At 40.9% G+C, this 27,844-nt stretch overlaps 1 long non-coding RNA gene across 1 annotated transcript in view; it reads right to left on the bottom strand.

Annotated features, from left to right (window-relative positions):
* Positions 1 to 245: 245 nt before the first annotated feature.
* LOC141744871 (uncharacterized) overlaps positions 246 to 27,844 on the bottom strand; it is a 100,220-nt gene continuing 72,621 nt past the window's right edge. The window contains exons 2-3 of the long non-coding RNA XR_012587616.1: positions 10,198 to 10,297; positions 246 to 354 (exon numbers count right to left, since the gene is read on the bottom strand). This is a non-coding gene — a long non-coding RNA (uncharacterized LOC141744871). The remainder of the gene's footprint in view (positions 355 to 10,197; positions 10,298 to 27,844) is intronic.

Raw genomic sequence — 27,844 nt, 5'->3', positions numbered from 1 at the left:
ATTTCATTACAGATGAAGCTCTTTTCTACAGAGAGAAACAGTGTTTGCTGAAACTTTCATCGTTTCTGCTCATGGAACTTGTGTCACCACAAAGGGAATGCGTTTAAGCTTTAATTTGCAATTAGTTTAGTACTTTCAGATTAACAAGGAAGCGACCCATACAGGCTGTAAGGGGCTGTCCGTGCAATTTTCCTTGTTCTCTCTCACACCTTTTGTTGCAGCTTACCCTGAGCTTCTATTTGCGAAGGGATCTCGCGGTTTCCTTAATAAGCACCATCCTTGGCATCTAATCCAGTGCTCTGTGGCGTGATTTGAATAGCAACCTTCAGGATAGGTACCTGTGGCCTCGCCGAGCTGTGAAATGAGTCAGACACAGGTATCAGCTTTTCTGTCATCCTGGCATGAATCAAAAATGCCTCAGTCCCCAGACGCTGACAGCCATAAATTATTCTTCAGAATTTGAGGGGAAAGTGCCGCTGAGCACGCAGCTGTCCCTTAGGAACCGCAGCATAGCCACCAGAAAGTGAAGAGCCTCAATTATTAAACTTCCCGTTTCAGATGCGACTACAGGGAAGAGGGGAAAGAATGCTGATGTTGGGACTTCGGGGAGTTGGAAAAATTTGCCTCCAAGTCGCTGCTTGTTATAACAAGTGCTGAAAAATGGCAGTTCTGCCGGGGTACCCTATGTCATGGTGAGGATTCCTTCAGCCTGAGGGGCTGGAATTCACAAGTCCATTAGGAAGCGAACAAACTGGCAGCTTACAGTGAGTAGGCTCAAAACTACATTCACGTAAAGAGCAAAGCCTTACGAGCCTTTACCTGATGCTTAGCCCAGTACTTCTTTAATTTCAACCTTTAGAAAACTGCAAAAGCAAATTTGAAAGATTCCCCAGACCTTCCTCTACAATTGCCTGTGGATGTACCATTTTCCTTTAGCTCGCCTCTCCCCTGCCCCTTTTTTTTAAAAAAAAAATCTTTTGAAGACCCATACTTTGAATCACGAAGAAGAATAAAGTTAGTTCTGAGAGAATAGAGAGCAAGGTGAGAAAAAAGGTGGGCTGCATGATGTGATTATGGACCCCTGGAAACATGAGAAATGAGTCACTGATCATGAAACCGAGTGATCGTAAAGGAATGAGAGAAAACAAAGGGGAGGAAAAGTAGTCAAAAATGTTAGTATGTTAACTGAAATCTGTTGAAAAACACCACTTTAAAACAAACCAATTAACGATGCCTCCAAACTAAATAAGAATACGAGGTTGTGTACTTTCGAAAAGAATTTTTTCCCCCGTGCAAGTACAGTCTTCAGCTGAATACAATACATTAAGAAAATTACCACCAGCAAAATTGAAAGAGGAACACAAAATTACAACGAGCTAAAAAAATTCAGATTGCTACTAGCAGCAGTATCAATTGAATGCAGGGAATATAATGATTACAGCTTCACCTTTCAAAAAGTTCATGTTAATCCCTTATGTTGCCTCAAACTCTACGTATTGAATGTTTGCTGCTGTTCTTTAATAATCTCAGCAGAAATCGCTTTGGGTTATTTCGGTGGTCAATGGAAAAGGGAAGGCACAGGAAAGCTGATATTAAGCCTTAGCCTGGTGGTTAGCGCATGCTCCTGGAAAATTAGCGTGGGTTTGACTCCTTCCCCTGCCAAGGAAGGTCAGGCATTGCTTTGACAAGGTCTTTAACCATAAGAATATCTTACATAGGGCAAGTACTGATAACCTCTTCCCTCCTTCTCTTTACCCCAACAGCCGGGTTTCCAAAATGAAGATGTCTATTATACAAGGGCCAGTTGCATCAGTATGTCAGGGTTGCGTAGAGCCAGGCTAGAGCTACTCAGACACCGGTGCCACGTGAACCCCAGCATTGCCCAGAGCAGCACAACCAGTGCCTGCCTGCCTGCTTACCGTGGGACAGCCGTGAACCCATGGCTTTCCTAAATTGCCAATCCATAGGGAAAACAGTTACCTCACTTAGCAGAGAGCTCCCAGACTGCAGTTTGGGCCTCCCAAAATAGGATTTCCATTAGATTTAGTCATCTGTAAGGGGCACTTTCAGTCCAGTCTCACTGTCTGGAGTCTATCTCTTACCAGTTAAGAGAGATGGACATCCTCAGAGGGCATTATAACCCACCAGTGTCCGCAGTCTTTTCTAGGATAGGGAGAACTGTCTTCTCAAAGTCCTTGTCATTATCTACTGGGTACTCGTAGATGGAGGCAGGCCAAATGCCTCCCTGTCAGAGGGCTAGGTTTATTCATGTAAGGTGACTCTCAGCCAAAGAGACCTCCTACATCTGGGTTTAGACACCTGCATTCCTCTTTAGATGTCATCCAGGGAAACTCTGCTTCTCCCCCACCCTCTTTGGACAGGAGCTGGCAGGTACATAATCCAATATCCAAGATGTACATTTCCACAGAACAATGATCTTTCATATGAAAAGGCATCAGATCACCCCCCGCTGGACACAAAAGTGAAGAAACAGTTTTCTGCGTATTTGACGTTTCTGTTTGAAACTGGATTTGTAACAGGTAATTCCTTTGAGCCCAAAATCATAGGGATGAAACCCAGGGGTAAATGAAATCTTGTTTGGTAGAATTACACTTTATCCGTAAAAGCAGGTCTGTTCCCGTTTGCAGTGAACTGAAAGAAAAATACACTGCTGCCTGTATAGGGGCAGGATTATTGCCCCAGGCGGGACTGTGGCAATACAGAGAGTTGCATAGTGGAGCTGCCCCATCAGCTGATAACTAAAGACACAAGTCACCTTTCTCCCAAGAGAAAATAAAATACAATTAGTGAGTGAATGACAACAGCTGTGGAAAATGCAGCCTGAAGACCACCTGAAAAATCAACTAAAAAGAGCATCACGCTTGTGCGAGGCATTGAAAAATCACACGCCTGTTCTGTCAAATCTTGCAACAATCGCAGGTGCTCGGTTATGCTCACAGGTTATGTTTACACAGCTCCGGGGACTAAATTCAAGCATTAATCAGTTTAAACCTTTGAAACTTTCTCCTTCAGGAATTTTGACCTAATCCTTTTCATGCACACTGTTCATTGCTTGATCAGCAGCAAACGTTAACTTCTTTTTTGATGGAGAGGGACCTCAAGAACATCCACTGGAAACAGCCCTCCCCACTTTTCTCTGCAAGGATACGGATTCTGCTGAGGAAAGAGCTGCTGCAGAACCACCCAGTTAGGGCTAATCTGTATCTGATCTTGTGAATGCCAACAGAAACCATTTGAAAAAGAAAAAAAAAATGGTGTCTGCAAACAATTCTGAAAACGATCAAGTGTAGCAGATTTTTTTTTTCTCTTAAAAAGAGAGTTGGCAATAGTCTTGCAGCCTTTAAAACCTTACAAAACATTGCATTGAGAAATGACCTTGTTATCTTAAAGCTTTTCTGTGAGCTATATGTTAGCGGTGCCAGCAGAGACGTCATATAAAGCATCTTTTGTCATATATTTTCATCTTATGGATTTTAAATATGGCCACTAGGCATTTAAAAATAATTTTAAAACAGCCAGAGCAGACATTCACTTGAATATGTTTCAGCCTATGCAGACAGGAGTATAAAGAGTCTTAGTTTTAAGAAAGGTATGTAGTAAATTAGTTCAATAATTTGAAAACAAGCAATTTCCTTGTTATTGATGGCATAAGACATTTAGAAAAGGATGGACTCATTGGAAAATTGCTAATGAGCTCATTCATGCTCCGAGTAGAGCAGGGTTTAATTAAAATCAATTACTTCACACTCTTATAAAAACTATAGATCAGTCTCACTTGAAACAAATATCCTTGACATCTGCAGTGGGAAGGAAGGTGGTCTCAATGGCTTTTGGGGGATTTTGTAGCAGACACGCAGACTGTGTTACTTTGCTCACAGACGTAAGGGGGGAAAAAGACATCTTCTCTGTATCCTCCTCGCATGCTGCTTCATCACCTCATTTTTTAGATTAATTTAGATTTCTAGACCAATTTATGCAAATTAAAGTGCAATTTTTTTATTTTCATTTTTTCACAGGGAAGAAATGGATCAGTACACTATTCTGCAAGGATTAAATAAGAGACAGCAAAGACTAAATCCAGGGAAAATCTGGTATGGTGCATAAGCTACAAATTTTTTAATGACCAAGTCATTAATGGAATCTAACCGTCTCCCTCATGTCCTCACGCACGGGTTCTCCCCCGTGCTGCAGTCCGAGACACAGGCTGCTGCTGAACATTAACCACTCAGGTAATGGCAAAGTTGATGTGTCTAGAGATAACCTGGTACCCACCCACAGGCCAAGCGGCTAGGAAACGCTTTGTGCATCCTTCAGTGAAAAAAATCACTTTCTTTTTCACCGGCATTCCCAGATCTGCGTTCCATCCTTGCGGCAAAATTTTAAACCCTTGAAACTTCGCGTCTTTGTACTTAGCCCCAGCTGTACAAGTTGTTCCAACTTTTAAAAGCCTACACTATAGCACAGCATCTCTTCCCACCGATATTTTTAATGCCATCCATCTTTCAGGTATTCATGGTTAAAGTGACCGCTTCCCTCTATGACACTCCTACAGCCTTTTTTATATGAGAGATGAGGCGGCTACAACTCAGCTACGTGCTTGTACAGGAATAAGGATGTTTAAGACTATCTTTTTTTTTTTTATCTTACACTGTTGAACCAGACGAAGCAAAGGGTTCAGCAGGGTTATTAAGCCTGCATCCTGCATTCAGCCCACGCTCATACACACAAGTATGAAGTTTGCTCCAGGCTTGTAAACGGGGCAGCGAGGCCACGGTGAGGGGAAGCAATCTGTGCGCAGTAAAACACCAGCTGATTGCTCACGCCATGGTACCAGAAGGGGATCGGAGACCATTCTGGTATTTTTGTGGTCACGGTCTGATCTCTGTCAGCTCTTGGAGCAATGCAGCTCCAAGGATACGCTCCTTATCCACAACACAGTTGTGCCAGAGCGAGTGCTTATAATTTGCTTTGATCTTTCCAGCTGATTGATATTCAAGAACTTCAAGGATCACAGAAATAAGGTGTTTCTTTTCCACTTGATCCGTGAGAGTCTGAGACAAAGACAAAGTGGTGAGACAGACCATCCCTCCCTCCATGCAGCTCACCGGGCAGATGACAGGTGAGGTTATATCCGTCAGACTCCGACACAGGAAAGCACACAAAGTACATAAAGTTGGCAAAATGCAGCTTTGACGTTTCTGCCTCACAAACAGAATGATTTAAAGTTTCCTTCCAAAGCAGCCAGACAAAAGGCGTGGAAGCAGTAATTGCGAACACAGCCTACCAAAGCCAGGTGGGGAGGCGCTAGGTGATCTGTGTCACTCCAGGTAACAGGAACAAGGAGAAACCGAATCTCTTCCCACCAAGAGAAAGGTAAGAAATTGGCTGCACAGGAGCATTAGCAGTGCAAACAAAAAGAATGAGCTCAGGCAGATTTTATTGTTTGACTGCTCGGGGTTACCTTGTGCAAACTGAAACGTTCCCCAGAAGCAGCATCAATGGTGCCCAAAGGAGCACTCAGAGATGCTCTGCTCGAGAGAGAGCACCAGGCTGGCACTCCAGGAGAGAGATGTTTCCATTTTCACTTATCATTTCTATCTCCAGCTCACACAAGAATAAAGTTACAGATCTGCCCTCTCTAGAGCTTCAAACAGACAAAAAAGAAAAAGGAACACTCTATACACATGGTATGAAAGGAGGGGAGGTTGCCCACCTCTGCTGCTATAGCTATAGGCTGTACAAGTGCTGCTCAACAATTCAAAATAGAACCTACCATAAAAAACGGTCCTACCTCTACAGCCCATTCCACCAGAAAAGGTTTATCGGGAAGCATCCATGGGATCAAAAATCTCTCTGCTCTTGCTGCTTTGGCTTAGGAAGCTTCTTGGATGGACCACTCTGATCTGGGAATGATTGCTGCTGTTCATTCTTTGGCCAGAACTATGCCCACAGATAAGTCATTTGTGAGGTGGGGTTAGACTCTGATACCTCTTGAAGCTGCAAGCCTGAAGTTAGGTATCATGAATTCATGTAAAAATGGTAAGGCTGTTTTAAATGGTAGCTCTTGGTGTTGAATGTACAGATCCAATTCAGAATTTGCTCTCAGTTTGCTTACAGGTTGCTGTTCTCGGGGGCAGGAGAGGATTGCAATGCATGGGATGCAAACTCAGGAATTAAAATGACAAACGATCTCTGCGATCCAATGACATTTCATGCCAATTTATAGCAGCAGCAACTACCGTGATCAATGTCCCTGTAGAAATGCATGGTGCTTATCTCCACAACGTGCGTGGGTTTGACCTGTAGCAATTACAACAGGGCATACGCATTAATACTGGATGATACATTTGCACCTTGAAGCCAAAGCATATTTTCCCAGGAATTTGCTAAAGAAACCAGCCTGCCTCAAGGTCTCCCTGTTTTCCTCTCACACGAACATATTCGTGGATTCCGTAGTTTCAACGGGTACATCACAGCCAAGGCACAGCAGGTCTTGCTTACCTTTACTTTTTGACATAGCAGTTGTTATTGCAGAATATAAAGCCAGGGTTTAAATCTATTTCCCAATTTATAAGTTAAAACCAAATCGGAAAAAACACTATATTCAGTAAAACTACGCCTGTTTAAAAGATGTATTTTCCATTTAGGCATTTGGAAATGAAAAATTTTTCTGCTCTGGTTTGAAATTGTCTTCCCTCTTGACATTTTGGGACAGTTTTCTTTATTATTGTTATTGTTACATGCAATTTAAGTGGTCAAAATCAACATGAAACATTTTGAAACCTTAAAAAAAAAAAAAGTCTCTGTTGCCCCAAAATGAAAATTATTTTCTGAATTTTTGGTCTGCAGGCGGTTCAGACATCACCATTCTTTGTCCCTCTGCGAAATATTAGCTATTTTTTTCCAATTTAGAACTTACTTTTAAAAGGCATGCCAAGCTCTATCCATCAGTCGCTTACTCTCTGATCCGAGTTTACTTCCCATAGTAAAGTCCGTTTCTGCTACAGAAAATAATGCTAGGAAATAGGGGGACAAGGATGAAGTCCTATGGTTTGCTCAAATTCATCAATATGTTTAATGAGACTCTTTTATGTACTTTGACTCCCTCACGCTTACCTAGAGCCGCCCCTAATAAAACATCTGGGATCAGCTTCTAGGCGTGACGTGTACTCAGGTTTTATACACATCTGTGTGTTTACTCACCGCACTGAACTAGTTCAACTTAACTTGGTTACTTCCTCCTTCAGAAATAAATCTGACTACATCTCCAGTTTCAAGGCGTTTTAGAGGTTAATAAAATATTTTACTATTTTAGTTGGTTAAAAAAACCACCCGTCCTAAATAAATGACGTTACTTTGTGATGCATAATGAACGTAACAGTGTTCACTGTAATGAACCATCCGTGTCTATAAACTGAATGTTGCTGAAATGGATTATTTTCTAACTTCTAATTCATAAATCAAAGCCTAATAGGTCTCCGAATACACCCTGTATTATAAAGATTCTGGCACACATTAGCGATATTTAAATACAAGGGCAAGTTCTGTTGCGACTGCTTTTCCATCTGTCATAATTTCTGCTGAAGGACAGAATATTAACAAATGACAAACCAACCTCAAAACCTTTCCTAAAATGCAGACTCCCAAAAGGACGTTATCAAGATTCATTTATAGACAAGACTAAGCAGCAATGCAGAGTGTTTCCTAAACGCTGAGTTATCCTTTCCCCAGGGATGCTTGGGAATGCCATCGGTTTTCTAGGCCTGGTAACAACCCAATATTAACGAGGCTGCATTTCCACCCCACACAGGCAGTACATTGCTGGCTGCCAATAACAGGTTTTTGGACTCAACCCCCAAAAGTTATTTGGTCCCCGATCTCTCCCGGAGTCAGTGAGAACCAGGTATCCAGCACACTTAGGGTCCAAGTCCTATATTCTGCAGCTAATTAACTGTGTTAATAAACAAAGGGTGCAAAGGAATGCCAGAAAAAGATGAACTAACCCCTGTTACGTGTGAGGGTCTTAATCACAAAGCTCATTCACGTTTCAATCAAAGGACAAGCGCTAGCATCTTCTCCAGAGGTTCCTGTTGCGTCTGACCCTGGATATCAGATGGTGAAACCTTTTCCGAGGGAAGCTTTTGTAAACATTTCAGAAATGCTCTGCTAGCTCTCATTCCCCCAAGTCCATATTTTGCTTTCTCAAACTGATAGAGGCGTACGGTTCAGGCAGTATCTCTGCTTTTTATCCTGAGGAATTGTACATAGCAATTTTCATTTTTCATCTGTAGCTTTCTCAAGCTGACATTCTGGAGATGTCTGCAAAACAGCTACTTGAAAGCCAGGCAAAACTCAAACCGTCATACGCTTTTTGACATTAATCTCATTTAAATAGGAAAAAAGAAATACCCATTTCAACTTCAAAAAAATCTTTTCATGCAGGAAATATGCAGGGTTCGGGGATATTTTCTGCCTCGCGGGGCCCATTCCTAAATTCCTGATGAAATATAGGAAGAGCCTGAGCCATTCCTCATTCCTTTTGGAAAGTTTCCCTCGAGTCCACCGATTTAGAAAGGTGAGTCACCAGCTACCTCCCTAGCAAAAGCTAAATTTCCTCAGTGATTTCTCGCGCCTGCAAAAGCTGTGTCCATCCATATGCAGCTTATATAAGGCTGAATGGCTACTGTCCAATTAGTTTCTGGTTATCTAATCCTCTTCTCTAATGCAGATAAATGATTAAGAGCTTCCATAACGAGCCGCCTGTGGGGTACTCGGGCATTTTCACAGCCCTTTCTGTGTCCTGTGCCCACATGCGCCTCGGCAATCAAGGGCAGAAAAAAAAGGGTTTTATTCTGAGCGTGGACAGACCAGGCAACAATACCTGCTGCGAAAACTTGCTCATCTCTGCGCCAAGATGTTTGTCAGCTTTTGCTGCTATTTTTTCTTCAGGTTTTCAGAGATGATTTAGCCAAGTTTCGGAGCGTTGGCTAAATTGAGCATTTCCTCCCATGCCTGGCCACCTCCCTGTTAATCTTCAACAGTTTAAGTTGCGTTGCTATCAAGGTATTGTAAACCTACTCGGTTCCTAATGTGCAGTTGAAGAGAGCAATAATATTGATGTTAACAGAAATCTCTGTTGTTGACATATATGTGTTTTCCACTTTGCTAGATGCAAAAATTCAGCATTTCAGGTTGGCAGATGTGAAGAGTTGCCTTGGCTATCGATTTCTACCTGCAACACTCCCCTGGACGTCTCACTAGAGCCCAAAGGACTCCTAATTACAGGTTACAGAAAATGCCACTCCAGTGTGGCTCCAAACCTGTGCAAAATCTGGGTGTGCAACAAATCCTACACAAAATCCTGTCTTTACATGAAAAAAAATATAAACCAGATAATTTCACGCATCTAGTCATCTTTTATAAGCATTCCCATATTTATTCAAATTGCTCGATTATATTTGCAGAGCACTTGGAAAATGAAAAGTACGTGAAGGGATGCAGCAAATGTATTGGCTTAATTTGCTTTCTTGTTTTAGACCAGAAATAACACTTCAGAGTCCAGTGGAGTTGTTTAAATGAATGCCAGTATAGGATGAAAGAAGTAGGCCAAATACCGATATGTTTTATTAAAGCCTCTGAGCTCCTAGGCACACAGCAATATTAACAGCAGTGTAAAATGATAGCTGAGATGCATTTGCAAAAGAAATTTGGATAAAATATATGGAAGATACACAACCAAGGTTAAAAGTCCACAGACAAAAAACAGTCGTAATTTTCAAGCTGAAAAGATAAGACAGATGCTTCAAGAGCTGCTTTTTGGGGAACAAAACCGTATAATATCTTAATAACTAAGAGAATAGACACTAAAACGATACTTTTCATATTTAACAAATCTGACGATACTACCAAATCACAAGAGGCTATAAGTAAAGTAACAGACATTGTGTAAGACCCTTAAAGTTTCAGAAACTGAACCAGTGGGATGAAACTTAGCACTGCTTAGGTGCAAAGGAAATAAAACACAGCTAACTCGTTTAGAGGACAACATGGATACGTCTTATAGTAGATCCTGAAAGAGGCCTCCACAGGACTCTGCCCGTGACGGCACGGATCTGCAACGCATTGGTAAATACGCCTCTATTAGCACCTACAAGAGCACAGCAAAATTGTACTTACCTATTGCTTCCAAACAATCTCTGCCCTTAAAAATATAACGTTGTCACCCATATGTCTTTTCTCAAAGCACGAGATAATTTTATCAGTCCAAGAGAGGAGACTGCAAAGAGAAGACAAATTAATGAGCACGTTGGCACTGCAGAAAAGTAACAAACCCCAGCAATAACGCATAGGCAAATTGCTAGGACGTTAAGCCGTCACAAGTTCATTGATTTTCTGCTTTCAAAAAGTGTGTGTAACGATTCCATTTTCACCTTATTCTTGGCTCATTAAAATGAATGCTTTCCCATTAAGAAGGTTGGATCGTCACCTTCAGAGGGTATGGATTTGAAAATAAAAATATCTCAACCTTTATAGCTAATGCATGCCCATATTTTATAGTAATGGTGCATAATGAATATGGTATCTACCCAAATTTATTCTGAGCTACTTTGTTACCACAAAGAACTTCAATAAATCATATATATTAAAAGTCACTTCATTTTAGAGTTATATGGCTTGCAAAGTCAAGCACTCAAAAATTAGATAATACCTAATTTTCTCTGAAGCCACTGAATTCATTCTTTCTCGTGCATTAATGCGACAGGCTACTATGAAGGAAACAGTGCGTGATCGGGTACCACAGACACAGGTTATGTGTATGTGTTGTGGTTCCAGTACACAAACGTGTGAGATGGTAATTTACGCATGGATAAGCAACTAAAAAACTTCTTTAAATACAGCGTGAGTTAGATGTGTTGAGCCATATAGACTAACGCGTTGGCAAAATGCATTGGAAGATGTTGAAAAAGACGACGGTTTTCACAGAAACAAACCGGCCACGAAAGTAAACTGAAGAATTTATTCTGAATACGACAAATTTTTTTTTCTCTCTTCTACAAGATAAATCAGCACAAAAAACCTAACAAATTTTAAAGCTGGATCCTGGTCCATTTCTGAAGAGACGCTACCCCTGCGTACATTGACTCGATACGATAGCAGGAGGTGCCTTCCAGCCTAGGTCCTGTGATCCTAGGTTTCTTCTCCCGTCATTTGTTTGTGCTGTCCTTCACGTTAGCTCCCTCTTCTCGTGTGCTTTGGAAAAGCATGCAAGTGAGCCAATGTGTTCATCACGTTACGCAGCAAAATGACAGCAAAAAGCGAAGGAAGCAGGGTTCAAACGCTGGGAAGCCTCGCTGCCTAAATATCTTCTGATCTTGATCTCTATCTCTGATCGTTACTATCCCTTAAAAGTATAAATTCGTTAACAGCTTTTCAGCAATAAATAATTAGCATAAGCGGGATGAAGCAAGCATGAATGCGATTAACTGCGGCAAACATCCACAGAAGCTAGCTATTCACAACAAAAATGCAAATTGAGCCTCACACACCGGCACGTGGCACGCTCTGATCTCGGAGAGCTGCCCTCTCAACTCAACCCAAATCCCTAAGAATTTGTGTTCCGTTCTACAGAGGGCCAGACCCTTCATGCCACCACACAGAAACGACAAAATTAAAACCAACAGTTTCAGGACTGCCTGAGTGTAGTTTGCTCAGCCCGGCTTTCTCGCTCCCAGCTCCCACTGATATTTTCTGTCGTGCGTATAGCCCAGTTCACCGTTATTGCTGTTTTCCAGGTGGGAGCTACTTTACATGCCCACGCTCCAGGAATGACGTGACCATACTCTGTCCCTAGAAGATTTTAACATTTTATGATCCGTTTGCGATTTAGTCGTTGCACAGCGTGCTTTCCCCTGGTAGTAGAATTTACAGGTAATATTTAGTGCCGGAGACGTCCCATAAATATGATGGACTACATGATTGCTATCACTGCGTCTTCCGAGCGTAGTGTCAGAACAAGTGCTGAAGGCAGGCTCATAGATAACAGGCTCTCTAGGTACATTATACTAGCGTTAAGTGTGAAAAATGCTATAAAATCAGCAGCGAACAGGAGGTGCTTACCAGCCTGACGCTATCAGTAGAATCCTGGATCGCTGTCAGCGCAGAAATCTGTATTTCATGATAAACATGTTTTTCTTTCCTTTTCAGGCTAAACATCTCAGGGAATGGTTCAAATACAAAATATTCTCAGATACTCCAATAAATATTACTTTAATAGAATAAATACAGTGATCATCCTTGTTAATTATTGTTTTCGTTGGCTCCGAGGACCCAAATGTGATTTACCATTGAAACACTGTTTTCTGCCCTCCCAGCACAGTTTTTGTTTTATTTTCCTGGCTCTGAAAGCTCCAAGTTTCACTGCAACACAAATGTTGCTGCACGCAGAGCTTGAGATGACCGTGGTTTGGCACCAAAATGAACCAAACTAGGCTTGTGTAGCTTGCTCTATAAAGAACATGATTTCTACCTGAAGTCTTACCAATAATTTTTAGTCTTTCAGATCATTTTTGCGAAGATATTGACTTAAGGAAGGGAAGTTTCACACATGCTGGTTTTGTCATATGAAATGTTCTCAGGCCCATTTGCTGTTACTTGAGACCTCCCCGCACACACAGTGTAAGAAAGAACACACACCACTGCCATTTAGGATTTATTTCAGGGTATGCTCCCTGACGTTTTCCTGTTCAGGTGGGATGCAGCCTTTCACAAGGAAGATCTGGAAACCTGCATGCAAGTAAGCTACAGCCTTAGCTCCAAGGAGCAGAGGAAAACCATCCTGTGAATTGGACAGAGAATGCGTTTCTCCTGAGAGAAGGGAATTAACAGCCCTCTCTGCCCCTTATCCATCAGTTCCAAACGGGGGTTTTTTTTAGATAGATAGATAAAGACAGATATAGATACATAGATACTAGAAGCCCAAAGAAGAAGTAAAAGTACAGCAGAAAACAAAAACATTTAGGCCTAAGTTTGGAAAGTTTGGAAGCCAAAAACTACAAAGTCCAGACCGGTCAGCTGATTTGAAACTAAGATACGGGGAAAAGAGAAATGAAGGAAGTAAAACAATTGCCTCTTCTAGCCCAAGTGAAAGTTTTGCAGAACACCAGCAGAATACGCAATAGCCCGGTGTGGGTCCAACTCTTTCGTGATGGCTGCAACTTTATTCCCTCCCTCCATAAACCCAAAGCTTCTCTCAAAGAAAAGAAGTTTTTGGGTTTTCTCTGGGAAACCATTTCTGAAGGTAGGGTTTTAGATAATACACAGCAAAATAAGATTAAAATCTGTTTGTGAGACTACCTCTGCACTGATTTTCTCTTTCGGTAACTGAAAAGGGTTTAAGTAGTCCTGATAGTAAAGCAGTTATAGACAGAGAGAAGAAGCAGCTGCTCCTGTTGGCACACTCCATCGCAAGTGTGCTACAGGATGAGTATTTTGTGCTGGGGATGTAGAGAAGCATTTGTATTCTCGATGGGTAGAAGCTGGCCATTTTCTGCCACTTTGCACAACGCTGTCCTATATTTCTTCCTGTCCTTTCTTTCCACTGCAAAATAAAACAAGGGAATTGCTTACCCACGGGCAGCAAGGTAGGAGTTCAGTCAATTGATGTACTGCATGAAGGGTGCAGGAATGGACACGTGATGGAAATGAGGCCTCTTTTCAACTTCTTCCTGCTCATTTATTCATGAGGATAACAGACAGCAAAGCAGCCGCATATTGCAGTTAGCAGTAAATTCCTTCAGACAAGAACAATTATAAGACAGACCAACAGCGAGGCTCTGTAGAGCGCTTCCACTGCAACGCCCAGAGAGTCAAGGGGAAAGTAAATTAAAAGCTTGAGTGCTCTGCTTCCCGAGGCACTGCCTGCAGCTGAGAACAAAAAAGATATTGCTCGACACTAGGTAGAAGCTTTTTTAAAAAAAAAAAATATGATCTTGTTCTTCTCCTTTTTCCTTCTAAGCAGTCCTTACTGCCTTGCACATTAAATACAATGGACCACAGTTCATACTTACAGCCTCCGTCCTCCCTCCCCTGCACACCGCAGCGGCACCGCAGCGCTGATGTTATATAGACAACAAGGGAAGAGAGAGAACAGAGATAAGAAAAACTGCCTGCTTCAGACAGCAGCTCTGGTGTTGTTATGTAGTGCATGCCTGAAGGAGAGCCTGGAGTGAGACTCGAGAGAGCTGAGACTTGCAGGTGACACCATCCAGCCCTCACGAACAGCCTGACTCACATCCTCGTTCGCCGTGAAATGTTACCAAGTCCCAGTAGGACTCGTTCCAGTTTGGGTGAGCTTTTTTAGGTCAGAGTCAAAACAATTCAGATTTGATTACTTCTGAAATTAAAATCCTACTTTCTATGTGAAGACTTGTTAAAATTCCCGTTTCGATTGGTGTCACAGTAACCTTTTGCAAGCCTGCGTGAACCGCGTTCCCAGCTCGATATCAGCAGCTCAGATTTGCACGGACGCTTCGCTATCTAATCTTTCATTTAATTCTTGAGAGTGGAACAATTTCTTCTATTGCTGTGATTGCTTTATAATTGCCATCACTTGACTGAGTTTAAAGTAACCTGCACGATGAAACCACAGGGGCAAGTGTTGATCCTCCATTCACTGATAGAAGTAGAAACAGGAGTAACACCATGAGGTCAGTTGAATCAGGCAGATGAAAAGGAGAGTGCTGGCTGTTAGGACAAACCTTTGGAAACCTGCCATGTCACAGCATGTGTCCATGGGACAGGCTTTGCAGAAGACCACTGTGAGAAGGTCCTGGATCTTGGCACACAGTTAGACATATACATGGGATCGCAATCCTGAGTGCAAAGACAGAGAAAAATGGAGGAGATTTGGTTCAGGAAAGGTAACCGGCCTCATATTTTTCAAAATGAAATGCAGTGGAATAAGAAGATCCCTTGAATAGGACATAACTTCCAGCAGAGGACATTTGAGGATAAATATGTTTTGAAAAACTCGAGGGCCCGTTTGGACGGTAGTGGGAACGGACTGTTTGTCGTGCAGATCTCTCACCGCGTCACTCAGGAGGTAGCTCGACGCCGTCAGAGATGAGGAAAGAGAATTTGTTGCTTCTTAAATGCTGCGAGCAACACGTATAGGACAGAATATACAGAACATTGCTGAACCCAGGGAGCAACTTGGGTTCCTTGAAATTTAGAGCTGCTTTAGGACTGCTCAGCGTCACGCTACGTTACAGCAGCTGCTTCAGAGCAATTTTACCAGCAAAGAATGCCCAAGTGTGTGTTATTCCTTATCCACACCTACCTTTTCTGCATTTTGTTCCTCCCATCTTATTTCTCATCCTCTCTCCTCCTGTCTTTGCTGTCCTGGAGATTGCGTAGGGAGCCAGTATGAGCCATTACAGAGGCAACAAGGTGCCCCAGGGCCCTGATGTGCTGGTAGCTTCAGCCCAGAACTCTGGGGTAGGATGTAGCTCCCTCGCCACAGAGAGCGCTCTCTCATCATAACCACTAAACCGATGAAGTGAATTCTCTCAGGCAACAGATCTATTGTTATTCTGTTCTCTGAATATGTATTTCCGAAAAGTCGTGTGTTCCTGTCATACCCAGAACTCAACGTGTTTGCTAAGTATTTGCTCTGCAGTAAAACACCTATTTGCACATTCCTGGGGTTAGATCCGTAACAAATATTTTTAGAGAGATGAAAGAGCATCGGCAGAACAACATACTTGCTGCCACCTACAGAAAGCAAGATGAGTCTAGTAATGAGACTGTAAACACACAGAGAGAAAATATCTCAGGGCTAAGGGCAAAAACCTTCAGAGCACTGGCAATATCGGATAGCCAGCTTGGATAAAATATTGAGAAATATGTGATTGGCTTGAGAGATAACAACACTCACAGCGGCCCAGAGCTAGAGAGTTATGAACATTCATAGGATGAAACCGGCCACATTGTAAGACCTTGTATTTGCAGAGTAGCTGTATCAGACAGGGAAGGAAATTTCAGTAATGAAACTCACATCTGCTTCAAAGGCTCCTAAAAGCTTTTTTAAAACACATAGCAATGCTTGTTCATTTAAACACAGCGTGCTTTCTTAAATTCAGATAGCAAGTCTGTAAGACACCAGACACACACTATACTTCTCTTTTTTTCCTTTTCCTTGACACCTTACTGAGTTTTTTGCATAAACAGTACTTTGCATGAAAACAGGAGATATTGATAGTTATTGCCAGCTAATAAGAAAAATCTTACTCTCCTTCCTTAACTCCTCATAAGAAGTAGCCTGTAAACAGCTTTTACTGCGACCAAGAAAGTCGGTTTAACAAATCTGTGGTTTGGGGCTTTTCTTCCCGCAGGAAATACCTCCGTTCCAATAACAAAGTACTGACTAGAACATGAACCCATCATCCACAATATATACATAGATCAGAAAAGCGTTATTTTTCTGATCTTTAATAGGCTTTATTATCAGCATTTCATAGCTTGAAAAAAGAATTTTATTTGTATCGCATTTTTAATAAATACATTTTATAGCAACACCTAGTCAATGCAGAAGCTGAAAAATCCACAGATCACAAAAATAAGGGCACTTGAAACAATCATCTGCCTCCTCTCATGGACCAGAGCCACCTCTCATCATTTTAATTCCTCAGAATTTCAAAGAACCTCCACAAGAAAATGTCCTTCAAAAGGAGCTTTTGAACTCCCCCTGATGCAGGAATCTGCTCCAGAAGGAGCCCTGATTGATGTCAGACACCACCTGGGTGCTTAAAATTGTCAGGCCCAAGAGGCAAAGGAAAAAGCATGGGTTTAAATCAACTAATTCGTTTCTACTCTTTAAGAGGAGGAAGCAATGGTGGAACCATGGCAAAACATAAGCAGAATTACAATTTTCCTCCAGATATCCCAGACTGACAGTGAATTTGGGTACTGCGACTCCTTATTTTGCTTCCAAACCCAATAACATCTCTCAGTGCCAAATTACAGCTCACTCCAGGGGGAAGATTTTAAAGTTTTAACCTGATAAGGCCACACGTATTCCTAGCTCACACACACATAAAAAATAGCTCCAGATGCCCAACACGAGGTCAGCATCGCTTATGATCAGCCTCATCATATCTCATTTTATCTTGGACAAGGCATCCCAGTCGCTGCCTTTTCACACTGACTGAGGAAGGAATTGAAGGTCGAGGGATCAGAAACTTTGGGAGAAACAAATCTACCCTGAAACTGCTGGGAACGCTGCACTGACTTCACTGGGTTCATCAGGCTGCTCCCATACTCTCCGCAAAAATCACCCAAAATATCTGTCCCTTATGTCAGTGCAGCTGATACGACCAGAGTCAAACCACAGAGGAATCTGGCCTCTACTTCTCCTTTATTTAATACCAGGTGGGTGTTTGGGTAGCTGCAAACTCTGATGCCTACTTGTTTAATTTAGAGCTGCAAACCACTATATTATCAATTATCAGACACATTCATACTGAGTTGTCTTAGAAATCAAGCCTCCACTTTCTGGCAACCAGAACCCCACGCCCCAGGGGAAACATTCCAGGTCAGGTTGGATGGTGCTCTGAGAAACCTGGTCTGATTGAAGATGTCCCCGCTCATTGCAGGGGGGGTTGACTAGATGGCTCTTAAAGGTCCCTTCCAACCCAAAATATTCTATGCTTCTGTAAAATGAAACCACTTTGTCTGAGGAAACCAATCAAAGTCAGACAACCAAGTCGCCATAATCAGCACTGGCACATATGATGTATCACAAAGACTTATCCCCTTTTGTATTTGGAAAGGTAACATGGCGTAACTGAATTTGTCTGAAACCAATTTTTCCAATTTAAAATAGCAGCAAGAGTCTAATACAAAAAAAAAAAAATAAATCTCAGGAATGTTGCCCTATCTTTTAACAGGTGCTTACCATGGCACTTAGTAACTACTGCCTAACACTTGCCAATGGTTTTTAATTTAGAAAAGATCCAAATCCCCTTTTAATCTTCCCGTTGACCTCAGTGTGTCAGTTATCTTTTCCCTTTTTTGTGCTTTAAATCCTATTAGCAGCAATAACCATTACATTGTGCATATTTTGCTCTCTACGTATAAAAGTCACCCATTACAACTGAGGTCAATACAAACAGAATGAAGCACTCGCAATTACGAGTAACGTATAAATCTACTGAATGCTAACTCTGCCTGTTATTATTATTATTAACCTGTTATTTACTATTATTTGCCTATTACATATTAAAAACCAGGCAATACTGGGTGCAGTTTTTCCCCATTTATCTTCCTAATATTGAAGGTTATAATCTTTTTGATACTGAAGTAAATCTAAAGCAAAAGTTAGCTCCCTCTGTAGGGCAAGCACGAGAGCTCCCTGTTTACAGAATCCAGTATAAAGTTAGTACCCAACAATCAGTGTCCTGAAAACAGAAATCTTTGTATAAAAAGTATCTAGCTAGAGTTTCTAAGAGACGAAACTGTCTGTACTATCATAACACTAACTGAAGCACTTGGAAAGGAGGGAACAGACAATAGGGGCTGTCTGTGGCCCTTACACCATCCATATAATAAACATACAAAGTTAGACTGCGAAAGTCAGACTCCCTGAGCAGAGAATTTTACTCCTTCTTGCCTGTGAGATAAGAGCCTGGTTTGAGACAATCACAGTAAGTAAACTTAAAACTAAATCAGCACGAAAGAATAAGCACTCTTTTTGCAAAGGGAAAACTTAGAAAAGGTTTTCTCCTATCTTAAGAGATGAAAAAGAGCACGTACTCATATAATATAGTCATATAATAGTCATATCAATAAGTCATATCATATCAATAAGGTTCCCAACCTTGAATTAAATCTCTTTAGGGAATTGAAGCACAAAGCAAGTGAAACAAACTCTTTTCATTTTTAAGACCACCTGTTAATAATTTAAATTTGTATTTTACACAATAAATCTAGATAGGCCTGTTCACTGGGAGATAGCTGTTGAACTCAAACATTAAACCAAGATAAAAAATTTTAATAAAGCTGGGTTTGTGTCAGTGAGCCTGGAATTTCACACTAAGAGGAGACACATTTCAGCTCAAGGGCTTAGCTGAGTTATAAACAATATGTGCAAGTTGCTTTTGTTTGGAAAATATTTTGTTAAAGCAAACTATTTATCTGAACCCTTTCTGTCGACTTAAAATCTACGAGTACAAACACTTATTTTGCTGAATACAGGAGGTCCAAGAAACATAACACAGTTTTCTTGTCTGCGATTCCAACCATAATTTTCTTCCAAAAATTCTCTGCAAAAAGAAATTCCGTCTGTTGATTTTCTCCTAAGGCCATGTTAAAAATTGAATTTCTCATTATTCCTCTGGTTGCATTCCACTTGTGTTTCTGCTTCTATTCTTTTTCTCCACTTACCACTGAAACCTGTTCCGTTGAGGGGTCGAAATGGAGGGTAAGAAGGAAAGAGGAGATTGCAAACTATTAAATTCCAATCTCAGCATTTACACGATGACAAGTCCTTGGCCTCTTTCATCTCTGGCTAAGGAATGACCTATTTAATTGTTCATTACTTCAGTGTAAATGACAGATATCTAGTGTGTCATCGTCTTTAAGGAGATTTGTGGTTGCCCATAGATCAAAAATATATGTGCTGGGGGCCACCTAAACTCCAGCCTAATGTATTAAAAAAAGATTTATATGGCCCTCGAACACCCCGGTGAAATACAATAAGATCAATGGGACTTGTGCCTAGGTAACACCAGATTATGACAATAACAAGTTAGTAGGATACACTAAGAAGACGATAGCAGGAATAAGTAACTGCAACATTTAGTGAGCAGCAATGTGAAATTCATCACAGTGGTGATTATTTATATTGCAGTATCAAAGTAGCAGCACTATGATTAAAGTCCTGTTATGGAATTCAAATTTAATAAGAGCTTTAACCTTTATCTTGTTGAAAAAAATACCACTGAAATGGCAAAAAGTCAAAATCTAGAATATGAACTTTGAGCTGTATTTGAAATTGTATTTTTATGGTGGTTTGATGAAAAAGTTATTGACACGTCAAGTATCATAAAATCTTTTTGAATCTTCTAAAATCTTTTTTTTGGCATTTTTCTTTGTGTTCATTAAAAATGGTTTTGTACAAGTCTGTGCAGGGAATCAAAACCATTCTGAGCCATCAGCAAAGCCTGGCTCCAGGCTACTGTTCTTTAACGGTAGTTATCAATCCCTTGTGTTTTCGGTGCACATTAGTCTTATTGTGAGTGTCTCACCATCATTTTGATTTCAGAGAGCTTAGTTGTGTTAAGACGATTTCACAAATGTATGGAATATTGTGACAGTGAGCCCTGTCAATGGAGTTGCTGCCTAAGAACAGGAGAATGATATTAAAGGTTTATAACAAAGAACAAGTTTCTGTAAGTAAGTACCTTCTAAAGAGGGAAATGAAAGCATTGCTGATCCCGTTATAGGCGATACCAATGGGAAGGCATGCACAAATCTTTCCATTTTAGCCTTTATTTGTATACCCTCAAGCATAGAAATGCTCAGAAATTTTTCATTATATGGGAACATCATGCCCTAATGGTAACTGCAATTAAATAGAGCTTTTGATAGTTAATAATAATTCGTGCTACTGCAACGGTCCAGAAACTTGGCCCTAGCTTCTACAATCTAATCAAATAGATTAGACAAAGCTAATAGTGCAGTGACATGTCTGGAAATAACAGGGAAATGGTGGAAATGGTGGAAATTTTGAAATGATGCAAGGTCCCAGTTTCGGCCCATGTGGACTGAGTGCTATTCTGGTTTTTGCACAACCCTACCTTTAATGTCCTTCATGATTAACAAAAGGGCTTCTGCATTTGATGTCCCTCAGCAGAGAAGAGAGACTCAAATCTCTTTGAATAAAGAGAAGAATAGCTTCTTTCTATTAAATATAGTCCCAAAACAGGAGTAGGTGCTAAGGAGGAGAGCACTGTGACATTGTGACATTCAATAGCACGACATTGAGTTGAGACAGCATGATGAGATACAGCCCACATACACTGGCCATCATCACTTTTGGAAACGACAGTAGAAAAAGATTTCTAAGATGTATTTTCATCTCTCACACTCAATAGAGAACAGTGATCTCGACACCCACATGCCTGACACAGTGCTGGGCGATGATTTGAAGAGACGACAATGAAATAACATTATCTCACATTGAAGAAATAGAATTACTTTTGAAAATGTCATGATTTGAAACAACTATACGTTGATTTCTTTATTGCCATGAAACTGTACCTCCACATTTTGTAAATCAAATTAAAAATGCTACAATGAGATTGCTTTTAACTGCTAGAACCTACTAATAATTTTAGACCTTAGGGCAAAGAAAATAACTTTTCAACAAAATATTCCTGAGACCTAAATAAGTTTTGATGTAGCTTTTGCTTCCATGGTCCTTTACATCTTTTTCTCATAATAAGCAAAAAGATAGTTATTATAAACCAGACGTGAATTTTATGGTCCAAAAAGATGGGGAGAGCCCATTGAGTTGCATTATCCCAGGAGAAGGCAAGTTCAAAACTGTCCTTCTCAAAAGGCTCTTCAAGAATAAAGTTGTTATAAGCTGCTTCCCCCTTAGCATTTGCTTGAGTGTCATATGCTGGCACATCGAAAATGTCAGACCTCAGCCTGCTGTACAGGTTTGCTCACTAATCTGCCAAGGGTGTATGTGGAACGAAGAGCTGCAACGCTACAGAAGTCCTCTGTGCCATCATATAGTGGTTTGCACGTCTTTCACACCTCCACCCCAGTTTGCTTTGTAGGACAAGTGGGGTTCTTGCCCATTCTTTGCCCTGTACCAAGAGCTCATTAGCTGCTTACTTTTCAGCAGTCGTCTAGCACCTTTGTTGCTATCTGTATTATCACATTACCTGAGCTTGAGTGATGCAGCTGAATCAGGTCCCTGGAGCTTGAATGGGGAGCTGGGGCTTACAGTGTTCTGTGATGGTGATATAATTTTCCCAGTTTCGATTAGGTTTTGACTTAATGCAGTTGTGTCAAAGATTCTTTACACAATTGAAGTCTTGGTGTTCTCTGTGGAAGGCATTATTAGCAATAGGTTCAATCAAGTTCAGTATAAAACTGTAGGCATTATTAGAGACATTTTTGGTGGCATAATGAGCTCTTCTGAGGCGTTTGCTTTGACCGGCCCTTTGAGCGATCCGTGAACGTCAGCGTTTTCTTGTTCTCTCTAAATGCATTTGTAAATCCACTTTTTTCTTGGTCGTGTTTCTATTTTCCAGTAACTCACCCTAATGGAACAAGGTGACTTTTAGATGTGTCAAAAAGAGATTGTATTAAAACGTTAGAAATACCTTCATAAAGCACAGAAGCTAGATACCCGTTTTCCTTCTCGGAGGGGGTGTCAGTAAGATGGGCCCAATGAAGTCAACAGAATAATTTTGATTTGCTTTGATAGATGAGGATTGGAGACCTTTAATCTCTGGTTAACCTTGGAAGATATGATGCAACCCTATCTATCACATCACAACCTTAAAATCTTAGTACAGTGCACACTTCAAAGCATTTACACACCTACGCTACCAGATATCGGACAAAAGAAAAGAAAAAAAGAAAAAAAAAGACTACTTTCAAATTTCAGGCAAGTAGAAGGTCTTGATATCTCACTTTGCTTGAAAGCAATACAATACAGTTTGTAACAGCGCTAAGCATTTATGGCAGGGCAACAGCCTTATACAGCACTCGCTGTAGTCTCTCTGATTTCTTTCCTCTTGACGCAGGTTCGTATTTGCAAGGCAGATACTTCAGGGACTGCTCATGTCTCCAAGCTATAAAATGATGTCTTGTTCACAGCAAACATCCATCTTCCTTAAAAATGTCCGTTGTTCTTCAGTAATATTCCCGATTGTTAACATAGGGCAAAGCTTTACAGCATTTTGGTTGCACTATACAACACTGCTGCAAAATTATTTTCCTAAGAGGACGCCTTCCCATTAGTGATCTATTTACTATTGCCACTACATGTAATCAAGCCATCATCTCTATAAACCTCCCCTTGCAAAACTAGTGTTTGTATTCAGCATCTCTCAAGCTGTTACTGCTGTCACTGCGAAAATAACAAAATACAAAAGATTGTCTGGAATTTGCACATTCTGTCAGTTTGCACAGTGACAGAATGATGTCACAAGAGTAGGAGGGATGAATTGCAGGAGAAAGAAGGATACAGGGGCTGCCTCTGAGAGGGACAGTGTGCTCAGAGGTTGTTCTTGCGCTACCTAAAATACTGAAGGCAGAGCTGGGGATCCGCTTACAGTTGGTCCTTGTCCACCCACTCCTTTCCTCCCTGTTTCGCTGGAGAAGCGTTCGAGGAGGGCGCAGGCACTACCACACTGCTGTTAACACTACAGACTCATGCCTGTAGAGACACGTCCACCTCTCAGGCGTTCCAACCAACTTGTTCTGGCTTCAGGATCAGCTCTCTACTCGTGTGGTCTCTGAAACACTTCTTTCACTGATTTAAAAAGAATAAAAGATTTGTTTGCACCCACTCTACTATCAAAAAAAAAGTTGCAAGAAACTGTGCAGACTTGGAAACTTCATCTAAAGATGAAGTTTAAAGGCAGCTGAAATAAATTTTAAAACATCGACATTTTGTCTCAAACAGCTCTTCCAACATTTACAGAATGCAGAAAAGGACCTGGGAGTGTTAGTGGACAGCCGGCTCAACATGAGCCAGCAGTGTGCCCAGGTGGCCAAGAAGGCCAATAGCATCCTGGCTTGTATCAGGAATAGCGTGGCCAGCAGGAGTAGGGAAGTGATGGTGCCTCTGTACTCGGCACTGGTGAGGCCTCACCTCGAGTGCTGTGTTCAGTTTTGGGCCCCTCACTACAGGAAAGACATTGAAGTGCTGGAGCATGTCCAGAGGAGAGCCACCAAGCTGGTGAGGGGTCTGGAGAACAAGTCCTATGAGGAGAGGCTGAGGGAGCTGGGCATGTTTAGCTTGGAGAAGAGGAGGCTGAGGGGAGACCTCACTGCCCTCTACAACTCCCTGAAAGGAGGGTGTAGAGAGGCAGGGGTTGGCCTCTTCTCCCGAGGGAATAACGACAGGACCAGAGGAAATGGTATGAAGCTGCGGCAAGGGAGATTTAGATTAGATATTAGGAAGAATGACTTTACTGAAAGAGTGGTCAGGCACTGGAACAGCCTGCCCAGGGAGGTGGTGGAGTCACCATCCCTGGAGGTATTTAAGAAACGTCTAGATGTGGCTCTTCAGGGCATGCTCTAGTGCCCAAGATTATTGTTTGTGGTGGGGTGTTGTGTGTGGGGTTGTGGGTGTGGAGTTTAGTAGGTGGGTGCTTTTTTTTTTTTTTTTTGTGGTTGGACTTGATGATCTCAGAGGTCCCTTCCAGCCACTAAGATTCTGTGATTCTGTGATTTACAGCCAACCAGTATTACTTTATTTATATCCTATTAAAAATGGTGCTCAAACTTAAACATCTGCAAGGTGTTAAGCGTTCTCAGCAAAATTCTCTGTAAGCTCAACTCCCACCAGCTACAGATGGAGAGGAGGGGGCTGAGAAGTACATTGCAGGAGTCATTCTTGAGTACATTTAAATTTAGTTCCATTTTGATAGGTGTTGTGGTTTGGGGCCACAAAATCACAGTCTGTATTTAGAAAGCTGACTCTTATAGCCGCTAAAAGTTACACTTCAGTCTCTCCTGAAGGTCTGCAGTTCTCAAGTACTTTGACATTGTCTAGTTAAGAAGGTCCGCAGTATAAAACCCATCATAAAACCCACAAAAGCAGGAGACCGCAGTATGAAGCCTATTATCTTCTCCCTATAGGCTTGGCTTGAAAGCAAAGCAGCTTTCAGCCTTTGGCATCTAGGGCTATCTTGTGCCGATGGGGTGGATTCTACGTGGGTAATGCTTTGTCGATTATTAAGATTTATGCAGAACATAGGTTGTTTCTCACTCCAAGTCATCGCTTGGGGTTTTTATTGGCTGAATAATGGTGTACTCCTCCTAGATTAGATTGGGGTTTGAGCCAAAATAAAATGTCAAAATAGATAAAACCTCTTCTTTAATATATCCTCGAAAAGCCATGAAAGCTGTGTCTCAGAGAGTCCTGTATAGCTTAGTAAACTATTAAATTAACAGGAGAGTTGCTGTATAACCTGAAAAACATATTAAAACATATTAAAGACAAACAAAAAAAAAAGACTTTTTCCATTAACTGTTTAGACAGACAGGACCAATCTAGCCCAATCTAAGACTAGAACAGTTCGAGTATTAACGATGTGAGCAACTGAGCAACTTCCTTAGGGAGACACATGCGTTCACACTTAACTGAAGCTGATTAAGACCAACAATTTTGTGAGTCACTGTAAACCATAAATCATAACTGTACATATTCCCGTCTGCAGTATTTTAGCATTTACCGAGCATGATATCATAGCAGAAACTTTAATATGCGTCGTACAATACATAGCACAACTGAGTCCTCATCCCTGCATAGGGAAGAAGGTTGCACCCATTAAAAAAATAATAGAACATGAGAGTCTATCTCATAACATTTGTAGACAAGTCCATGAGTTATCCTGAAGTTAGAAGCTTTCTAGAGATCAAAGGAGCACGAGATATCAAAGCGTCTGATGTACAACAGAGGTTTAAAACTCTAATCTGCATTCTGAACATCAACACAGAGTCAGAGGAGCCAAACTGCGCCTTCCTAGCTCTCGAGCCGCTTGGTCTAAATTCGCGCTTTCAGTAATCATTCAACAGAAGTGGTTCCAGTTTATTTGGGGTTTGTTTGATTGTGTTTTTTCAAAGAGTTTTTACTTTACTGTTTTCCAGACACTGAAGACTGAATGTGAAATTTTATAAAACAATCTTTCTATTTGATAAAATTTCTTTACTGAAGTGAGAGCAGCCTAAATTCAGAAAAAGGTGTGTAGATGAAAAAAAAAATTCTCATTAATGTTTTGCCTAAAACACTACCAATCTACAATTAACAACTTTTAAATTTAAAATTATTATGAACCATTTGTTCAGAATCCAAGGCAGCTTAAATAAATGTTGCACATGCACCATTGAGTAAAAAAAAAAAATCCACTGGCTATAAATCTCATTATATGGATAAAATATGCTTTATATGATGATAGAAAATTCAGAAATACTATAGTTAAGCCAAAGTTCTCTCAACAGGACATCTAAAGGTTTTAGTGTTGGGCTCAAGGATATGTTTCACTTCACTATCAGGGCAATAATAACTGCACTTGTGAGACGTCACTGGAGAACTCAATGGGATCATTTGCTGTTGCAATATTTTGGTTTATTATATTTTAGCAGGATATTGGTAGTTGAGAGACATAACCCAAGCTTGCTGAGGTTGTGGTGGCACCCTAGGCTCTATCCACAGGCAGTCAGCCCAAGATAATGATTTTGGTATTTTGAAAACCCCAAGTCAGTGCAAACAGGTGGCATCAACCGTCTTGAAGAGCCATGCTTCAAGGCAACACTTAGGAAAGAATATCTCAGCACATTTCCACTGATTTAATAATCTTATTTCTCTGTTCAAATTACGGTAGAACCTTCAAACTGCAGACAGGATCATAGCCAAATGATTCTAGTTATTATGACAAACACACAGTGTGCCTTTGGGGCTTAAAATCACATATTGAAACAACGCAGAAAGAGGAAAATAGAGTAATATGTCCTCACTTTAATGATGCAGAATTGAAGCACAGGGACTTTAAGTGCACTGCTCGGATATCACACCCATCTTTGTGGACTGATACCTTCATGCCCCAAACCTCCAGCTTAGCTCCCTTTTCTTTAAAGACATTATTTGTAGGAGCTTCAGAATGACTGTGCCAGTGTAAGTTTCCCCCCTTGAAAAGCAAATAATAGACAGAAGAAAACGTGAGTAGCCTAAACTAGGTATTTTAATAATTTCCCTTATTTGTGGTTTGAAAAAGACTAATTAGGGTCTAAGAATCACAAAGGATTAGAAGAGTATTTTGCAACGCTAAATAATGGTATTACACAATTACTTAAAATTTCCGGTTTTGAAATATAATGTCCTTAGCATGCATAGGATGGGAAAACGGATAGGAAAATAAACAGTTCTAGCACATGCTTCATTAAATCTTAGGCTGAGCTCAAACTATTTTTCAAAAAGAAATTTCCATTACAGTACTACTTGTTAATTTAGTGACTGAAGTGATGTATTAAGAGCAACAACTCTGGGCAGAAGGACAGAAATTACCCATACTGCAATAAAAGCACAGAATTAATCCCAGTTTAATGCATCAAGGAAATCTTCAGCACGGTGAAACAAAATTACTCTGTAATTTTTTTTACAGGCTTTATTTTTGTGGATGTTCTTTCTTTGAGCATCTGATGTTTTTCCTGCACAAAAGAATTGATAAAATCATGCTGTGAAAAGAGCAGAAGGAGCTTGCGGCAAACTCTGTGGTAGTCCCCCTCGCCACGTTCATCTTCTCTGTAACACATGAGCCTTTTTCCTTCCACATACCAAGGACAAGCTTTCCATTTATTAGAAAAAGAGAAAAAAATATTTTTGATCCGCAAATAACTTCTTTGCTTAGAGGGAATGCACCCAGTTCATTTTTTCCACTAGCCCATGGCCACAAGAGCAACACGAGTCCACATGCCAGGCTATAGAACATGACAGACTGCACTTTGGGGGCTACCTAAAATGCTGTCATCCATTCAACTTCTGTATCTCAGCAGACAAAAAAGTAATTCCCTGGCA

The sequence above is a fragment of the Larus michahellis genome, chromosome 6 (assembly GCF_964199755.1).
Source record: "Larus michahellis chromosome 6, bLarMic1.1, whole genome shotgun sequence".
Classification (NCBI taxonomy): domain Eukaryota; kingdom Metazoa; phylum Chordata; class Aves; order Charadriiformes; family Laridae; genus Larus; species Larus michahellis.
Note: the sequence above shows the minus strand (reverse complement) of the source record. Positions and strands in the feature narration are given on the sequence as shown.